The sequence below is a fragment of the Felis catus genome, chromosome D3, assembly GCF_018350175.1.
Source record: "Felis catus isolate Fca126 chromosome D3, F.catus_Fca126_mat1.0, whole genome shotgun sequence".
Taxonomy (NCBI): domain Eukaryota; kingdom Metazoa; phylum Chordata; class Mammalia; order Carnivora; family Felidae; genus Felis; species Felis catus.
In genome coordinates, this window is record NC_058379.1 from 76,547,239 (window position 1) to 76,555,885 (window position 8,647).

The 8,647-nt window shown below is 45.0% G+C and overlaps 1 long non-coding RNA gene across 4 annotated transcripts; it reads left to right on the top strand.

The window, feature by feature from the left end:
- LOC109493068 lies at positions 1–8,647 on the top strand. 4 transcript variants are annotated; one of them, XR_006588451.1, is made up of 6 exons: positions 1–303; positions 566–715; positions 2,949–3,172; positions 4,514–4,577; positions 6,107–6,869; positions 7,255–8,646. It is a non-coding gene; the product is annotated as an uncharacterized LOC109493068 (long non-coding RNA). The 4 variants fall into 4 exon arrangements; XR_002147095.3 differs by having other exon boundaries at positions 2,949–3,195; positions 7,255–8,645; XR_006588453.1 differs by lacking the exon at positions 2,949–3,172 and having other exon boundaries at positions 7,255–8,647.

Genomic DNA, 8,647 nt, shown 5'->3' on the forward strand with positions numbered 1-8,647 from the left:
GTTCTATGCTTTGTTGATGATGCTCAGAATGCCTAAAGCATAGCACAGACGGATGCTCAACGGATGACGGCAGCATCTTGAGCGAATGGTATCAGAAGGGTACAGAGGCAAGAAAATCTATATTGTTTCAATAAGAACAGGTTCTGAGGACCCATGGCTCTTGCAGTTCTCACTGTTGTTACCTTTTGTCTTGTGAGCTGCACGAATTTAGCCAAGGATAGTACTTTTGGCAAATAGGAGGAGATCCAAATAGCCTAGATCCCACGAAGGATCTTCATGCGTACTTCGAACAATCACACAAAGGTAACAACCTCTTTTCCTCTCAGTTAGTCTAAACCTTCATTGATAAATCACCATACCTTATGTGGTCTCATGAATTCTGTAATACATTTTGTTTTATTCTATTCTAGTCTATTCTTTTCTTTATTTTGTTTTATTATTAAGTAGGCTCCATGCTCAACATGGGGCTTGAACTCACAACGCTGAGATCAAGATCCACATGCTCTACTGACTGAGCCAGCCAGGCGCCCCTGTAATACATTTTTTAACCAAAAATTTTATCTAGACAGCCCGCAGAAATTACTGGCCTGATGTTCCACGTACCTGGGGACAGCCCTGTTCCTGGCCACCTTGCACCTGCCCTGCTCCAGCCCCGGAATCAGTCTTTTGTCCATGGAGCCTGGGGGTCAGAGACCAAGATCTCTGCATTCGTTTGGTGAGCTCAATAAACAAAGAACTTTGAACTCTGGAGTTATAGTTAACAGTTTCTGGCCTTTTATCAGACTCACCATCTGTAGTGAATAATTGTCATTTTGGGTCGTCCCGCATCCAGTCCTCTCTTCCACCTGCTAGTCCCCTTCTTCCCTGGGGTGTCTCTGTTGTGGATAGCTGGTGGGAGGTGGTGACATGATCACTTTATCACCAACGACAGGAGCCATTAGCTCCTCCTTATTCCCAGAGAACCACATGATTTGGCCCCACTCGCTCAGATGCCTTCCCCTGGGAGTTTAAATCTTGAGCAAGTATCCCAGACGCATAGGCAATAGGAGGCAATTTCAGGGGCATTGTGTGCAGTGAAACTTCTTCTGGGTTCTGCTTGTCCGACCCTCCTGAATCCCCTTGTTTGTTCGTTTTGCCATTCCCCGAGATAAGTTTTGTCATCCACCTGTTGATTTTCTGAGCCTCCAGCATGTTTGTAATAAATATTCTTTTCTTCTTCTCGCCTGAGATGGTCAGTATTGGTTTTGTTTCTTAAAACAATGACTCCTGACTGAATCAGCATACTATTTATTCCCGGGTTTTGTTTTTTTTTATATTTGTCATTTGGTACCAAGAGGATTTCGATTCCGTTAAGTTTTGCAAATGGTAATAGTTTAACAGCTTGTCTTGCAATCTCAGGATCCACGTAAGTAAAGTCTTCCAGAAGCTTGAGGGTAGAGTTATAGGAAATTTCCATTTCAACATTGAAGCATGGAGCGTATCTAAGAATAGCTCATAATCCTTAGTTGGTGATTGTTTAATTTTGAAAGTGTTAATGAAGAGCTTTCTCAGCCACTTAAAATTTTTGCTGTTCAAAAAAGATATTTTCCAAATATATCTTATAGCATGAAATGTTCAACGGTATAAATACAAAGAAACTCAAAAATCTCAGGGCTCATTCCCGACACTTAAAAGTTTTAAAACCACTAAATCTATCTTGTTTTTGCATATTAGAGACAAACTTTATTTCACTTTCATCCTCGGTGCGTTATTTACATTTATAAGCATATAATAAAGAGATTGAGGTCAGCACAAAATAGTTCAGCCCTTCGGCACAGTGAAAACATTGGCAGTCTCCATTGTGTTTAAATTTGTGTCTATCACATTGGAGTATATGCAAATGTGTGCTTATACACTTCCAAAAAATAGTAAAAAAAAAAAAAATCCATTGTGAAAAACGGAATTTGGATTATAGGCTTCTGTGTAGAATCCTGAAAAACCTGTTGGAAACAACAGGGTTGCTGGGAATACTCTTCCTCTCCTGTTTTATTTTTAAAAATCATATGTTTCTAGGCTTGGATAAGGTCCTGCCTCCTTCCTGGCATCTTCCTTATGCCCAGCTCAAAGGAAATATCTCCCTTCCCTGTGCTTAAAGCAATAATTTCCCTCCAATGGAAGAGAAGAGGCAAGACCTGGTCTTCCCTGACTGCTCACCACTTGGACGTGGGATGTATTTATTTAATCCTATTCTCATATGTATACTTCATAGAGACAATGCCTTGTTTTCACAAATGTATTTTAAGCTCCTTAAAGTCATGAGCCAGTTCCTGCACAGATATTTGTCACTTGATTGGCATTAAGTTCCACTTTTGCCCTCCAGGCTCATTTTTATCTACCTAGTGGAGTGTTTCCCAGTCATGTCCCCGGCCACCTTTCCATGTGGCCTTATCTTCATGCTGCGTGTACTCTTTTTACTAGACATTTTTCTGTGAATTACTCACTCGTAAAATCTAAATTAAGTTATTTTGAAAGGAAGGTAAGGAAGATCTCCGGAGTGTCTGGCTGGCTCAGTCGGGGCATGCAACTCTTGATTTAGGGTCGTGAGTTCAAGCCCCACGTTGGGTATAGAGATTACTTAAACATAAAATATAAATACATAAATGAATGAATAAATAAATAAATAAATAAATAAATAAATAAATAAAAGCTTTCCATAAATAAGAAACCAATATTGTTTGCCACAAATTGAAGGTACTATAAAAACAAATACTTGTTTAAAGTTTATTTATTTATTTTGAGAAAGACAGAGCGCACAAGTGGGGGAGGTGCAGAGAGAGAGAGTTATCACGAACGGTTATCATGATCATGACCTGAGCCAAAATCAAGAGTCCGACGTTTAATTGACTGAGCCACCCAGGCACCGCAGTACGTTTTTTTCTAAAGCAACACTGTTATTTCTTAAACTCCAGCCAGCTACTGCCCTCTCTGGACTTTGAGCCCAAGGGGAAAAGGAGATCAGCAAGCGTCAGAACCATTTCTCCTTGACTAATCAGAGGGACTTGGAAAGAGCAATGGAAAGGGAAGACCTTTCTTTGTCACCATGGGAGTCAACGTTGTAGGAGTTATCCACATCAACTGAGACCGCCCTGTGTATCATGGGAGGCAGACACCCCCTAAGCTGAGAAACGCTAACGTCAGAGGAGCAGTTAAAGAGTAGTAAGAAATGTCTTGTATTCTGTGTTCTTGCTTTGTGTGTTTCCATGACATATACTACAATTTCTTCACCCTTGCTTGCGTTGTGGGACCACACCATGCACTTCTCAGCATTGACCGAGCCTTAGGTTTGTTGTCTACAAAACATGAGAATTCTACCAAATGCTCTTTCTGGAGCTCTTTCTACTCTTTACCAGAATCTTTGATCGCTAGCTCTTAAGCATTCAATGGAACCTGGAACACATACCCCTGTTTGCCATCACCACCCAGCAATCGATCACTATTTATCAAATGTTCCGCACTGGCTCAGTCAATGAAGGAGGATGATGGATGTTGCCCTTCCCCCTGACAAAGGACCAGAGTTAAGTACAGGACAGATCCTTTCTCCCTTGAAAGGCAAATGCTCAGGGAATACAGAGAGGTTTGAACTTGGCTCTAACCCCCCAGAGTTTCCATTGTTCCAATTACTCCTGACTCTCTCACATTTTATTTCCATAAAGGGAAGGGAATCATAGACAAGCTAAATATATTTTAGCGTGCAATCCCAGTTTAAGTCAGCTAAAGGGCAACTGAACTATAAAATCATGCTGAAATCACCCAGAAATCATTTTTTAAAAGCAGAGTGTGGGGGCCTAGTAGAGTTGATGGCAGTCAGAATGGGCAGGTTGTGAAGCTGGACTTCCCCCAGCAGTGTGAACTTCTGGAAGCCCTAGCTTTCCGTCCATTACATTAGGGATCTGGGCTTCACTAGATCGCCTTCATTCTCTCTCCTAGCAATGACCTTTAATATTTCCCAAAATCCCTACTTCTAAGAAAAAAAAAAATCAGGAACCCAACTTGTAGTTGGTCCTAAAACCAACAAATAACCCAAAAGGCAAATAGGAGTTAAGATTTAGAAATTGTCTTTTACATAATAGTTGAGGGAAAAAAATCTTAGATGAAAAAAATAAACGAGAATGCCTTGTAGAATGGGAGAAAATGTACTTCTCTGACCTGGTTCGTGTTAACACGTAAAGTTATCATTTCATAAAATGCAATTTCTGGATGAGCACGTTACATTTTATTCTGAGCAATACTAGTAACAAAAATATTTGCCCGCAAATATGTGTTGGAAAACTGTTGGCAACACTCAACGGTGAAACCTACAAGCCTGCTTGGGAATATGTCGTATTTTCAACGCCAAACACTTAGGCCAGCTCACCTGCCCAGCATTTAGCCAATAACAGAGATACAGAGGAGCTTATATTTACACTAGCAAGGGCTATATACAGAACTTAGAAGGAGAGGGGAAAAAAAACCTCTTTTCCCTCTACCCTTCTAGGTTCTCAGCTGGGGCTCTGGAACGAAAGAGCATCGTAAGAGAAAAGCCTATGCATTTATTTCATGTAAGTTTCACATGATACTGGAGCCTTCCTAAGGAAATGAAACCCTAAAGAAACGGTTAATCCTGAATGTTCATACTAGGTTAGATGAAGAGTGGAAAGTGGTAGGAGAATGTGACAGGATAAATAGGCATGAACTAAATGCGGTAAGTTGAAGAAACAGCAAAGGCTATTCATCTGGATCCCTCTTGGAGTTCCTTGGTCTTGGAGGGAAGGATGTTCCTTTTCTCTGGGTACATACAGGGAGAGTGCCTCTCACGTGAGGGTCTATGACCTACATCAGGGGGAGGTTAGATGTCGCTTCCTGCCCCTGCCATTTGTCATATTCCTTAAGCTTAATATATTTGACATGTCAAGGCGCCATGTTTTGGGGTAGCGTGTGGTCTGAAGTCCGTCACTACAAAGTGAGTATGCTCACCACCCTAGACACATCGGAACGTTCCACTGAAAAGCGAGCCTCTAGAGTGCTTATGCCAAACAAACCCTGAGTGAGGGGGTGAATTTTTAGCCACCTCTACCATTATGGTAAATGAGAGTCCAGGCTTTTATTACCGACTCTCATGACACAACTTCTGTTGGAGGAGGTATTTAGAAAAGGCAGAGACTATAATTTTATGTAATAAGATTTGTTCCTACGCAGGAGCCACTTCAAGCCCATCTGCAAAGTGAAGCAGTCATCCTTTGACTCTTCCTGCCTTCTCAGTCTTCCCGATTAATTAGAGGCAAGAAACCGGTTCAAGTTATATGTACTTTCTCTCTAGTTCAAGAAAACCTTACCAAAAATGTGTATATCTCGTCAAGCAAGCTAATTAGGTAAATAGCGCAGGGGAAGTAGGGAAAGGAGGAAGGCAGGACTTTCAACTACTAAAGAGAAGCTACCTCGGATCCTTTACAGGATCAAAATGCTCTAGAAGCTTTTCTTCCAAAGTCACTGGGACCCTGACTTTTTGTGTGTGTGCAAAGGGATAAATTATGGGATCACTAGTCTCATTACTGAAGATCCATGCACCAATCCTAGAGAGACGTGACATGGGAATGGAATTAGAGTTACAAACTCTGAGCTGCATGTAACTGTGTATGAATGTGGTCTAGGTGTCCAGTGGGAGACTCATGCATTTTAGGTGAGGTGGCAAATCGCCGCAGGGGATACGAGAAAGCTTCCAGAGGTGATGTGATCTACTGGGATCTGGGGTCTCCTTCCAGGTCATCTGGAGACAGGGAGAGTGGCCACAGGGGGGTTTGAATGAAACAAGATTGGCCAAGAGTTGATCACCGTTGAAGCTGGTGATGAGTATGTGGGCGGTCGGCATACCGCATTCAACACCTGAATTTGAAATTGTCCAAGATGAACTGTTTAAAAGTCTGTCAAAAAAAAAAAAAAAATCTCACAGAGGGCCAGTGGTCAGGGAACTGAGGGGGCAGTGAGGATACAGGAGGGAAAGCTTGTGTCGAGGGAGCAAGCAGGTCAGCTGGGCGAGCGTGGGCCCTACTTGGCTGGTGTCTCACCTTGCATTTCTGCCCCTCGATGGCAGGCGGAGAGATCCGAAGATGTGTGCGAGTGCCTGCCCGGAGTCAGACTGCAATGAAAGCCAGCGATGCCTTTGGTGGCCCCTGAAATGCTCAGTCTTCCTCCTGTCCAGCGGTGTGGTGATCTCCAACATACACTTCAAGAGCACCTCCTTACCAGATCCCACCTGAGCGAAGGTTCTGAGCTCGTAGTATTACTGTTTCAAAGAAACATGACGGTACTTTCCTCGCGTGCGTGTCTGTGTTTATTGATCTGTCTGTACATGTATCTCGGGAGGAGAGGGAGGTGGGATCCAACCAGTGCAGGGGGCGTTAGAACAGGCGGGTACAGAGAGGCAGTGTTCAGGTTCCGGCATCTGAACTACGATTTTCGCCCATAGTGTCACAAGCCAAGTTTTGTTGAGAAACATGATTCACATTTTCTTTTGTCTCCTCCAGGAGCCTGGCCCCTGGCACCATAGTTTTAGACTAGAGGGTTCCCATCAGCACATAGGGGAGGGGAGAAAGCCTGTCCCTGTCACCCCAGGAGAACGCGGGAGGGAAGGGAGGGGACAGGCAAGGTAGAGGGGAAGGCGGATGCTAAGATCCTCATTTTCTCTTCCTGCCCCCTCAAGGAAGCTGGAGGCAGCTTCAGAAATATCTAGAAGTGTGTTCAAAAGCTGGAAGGCGGCGGGGCATCTGGGCTCCTTCCCGTTTATGGCTGTGGGCTGCCTGCTTTCTCCAGCTTGGGCACAACTCCATCAAAGTGACCGCAGCAGCACCACAAGGGTAAAGCAGAGGGAGGGAGGATGTAGTTCCATGCGGTACTCACAGAGCCTAGAAGCTCCCGCGTGTATGCGAGGCTGACGGGGGGACGTTGGAAGCTTAGACAGTTTGAGCGACTTGACCCCACAGAGTGAGCGGCACAGCTGGGTTTTGAGCCCTTAGCTCTTAACAACCACACACCTGCCACTCGGCTCCCCTGCAGCTGGGTAGCAGGGGTGCGGGGCCTCCCATACTGGTTGCAATGTCTTCCTCGGCTTGGACCCTGGGCGTGGTCAGCGTCCAGCCCGGCATGTCCCCTCAGGCTCCCCTTGTCCCACAGCAGTGGCTGCTAAAGTCCCCGTGTGTCTCACATCCTTTGTCATACTCGCACCACACCTCCCCCTCACAGGCCTAACTCGGATCGCGGACGTGACCTCCTGGTTTACAGAACTTTCTATGGCGCTCCGTGACTCGTTCCCTCCCGCGTGTTCTCATGGCATCTCACGCAGAAACATAGTCACGTATCGCCTGAGCTGGACCGGGAGTCTTCAGTGACAGGTGAAAGCCACGATCATCTCTGAGTTTCTAGCCCAGAGAGGGAGAGGCACACTGCGGGCTGCCTTGCTTAAGGCTCTTCATACCCTCAACCAGAGGGTCCTGGGTACAGCAGAGGCCGGAAAGCAGAAAAAGACATTCCGAGCTAGGTTTCCATGATTAATTTAAGTCCTGCCGGTCAGGCATTCATGTGAGACTCTGATTTAAGACCGAGCGACGTTTTGCAAAAGGCAAGAGACGGGGCATTCATTTTGCTGGGGTGGATCTTGGTGTTTAAATTGTGACAGCAATTCCTAAGGCAGACAGATCTATAGAGTCTGTAGTCCACACACATTTGTCCTGGGGGGGAAGAAAGGATAAACTTAATGAAACTGCTCCCTTACAGATTGCCAACAGCATCTAAGAATTGATAACGGTCCCCATCCCAGTTAGCCAGTTCCCCATTACTTTCCCACTTGCCTTTTCACAGAAAGCAGGCCTTGTGTTGTATTTGATCTAGTTCTATTAGAAATCCTGTTGCATTTGCCCCAGAGTCTAGTCGTTGAAAAGAGTGGGAAACAGTAAACCACAACAACAGCATAATCAGAAGGAAGGGTTATTACCGGCAGCAAAGTCAGCAAATGCTCCCTGAATTCCCCAAAATCACACCAAAGAGGTAGGAAGATAAGCTTCCACGTCGTGCTTCTCCTTAAGGTTTATTTGTATGACTTCAATTATATTGCTTTCCACCTTTGGGATTCTGTGCTTCTTTGGCATCTAGGATTTATGAGCAAATTAGAGAGTACACCAGGAAAGGTTCCGTAGACATGGGAAGGAGGTGGAATTTTACCAGCAAGGCAAAGGAAGGCTCAGGGATTTGCTGAAGATCCCGGTGAGTTGGCAACCAAACTGGACCCCTTTCTATCGTGCATCTCCGAAAGTGGCTGTGTTTTCAATAAACTTTTTGGTAGGAGTTGAGAATGGCCGTAGCAGGCACCCCAGAGCCAAGAGGCCAAGCCTAGTGAAGTCCTGCCAGGCTCCCGAGTAGTGGGGTGGGGAAAAGGACGTCAGAGCGTCAACGGAGCCATGGGAACCAGAAAGGGCAGCACGCTGTTCATAGCCAGGGCTTTGGTGCGTTCTTATAAGCGATGGCACCAGGGCTGAATGAATATCTGTATGAATCTTAGTTTAAGAGTCAGACAGACCGGGGGTGCTTGGGTGGCTCAGTCAGTTAAATGTCCGACTCCCAGTTTCAGCTCAGGTCATGA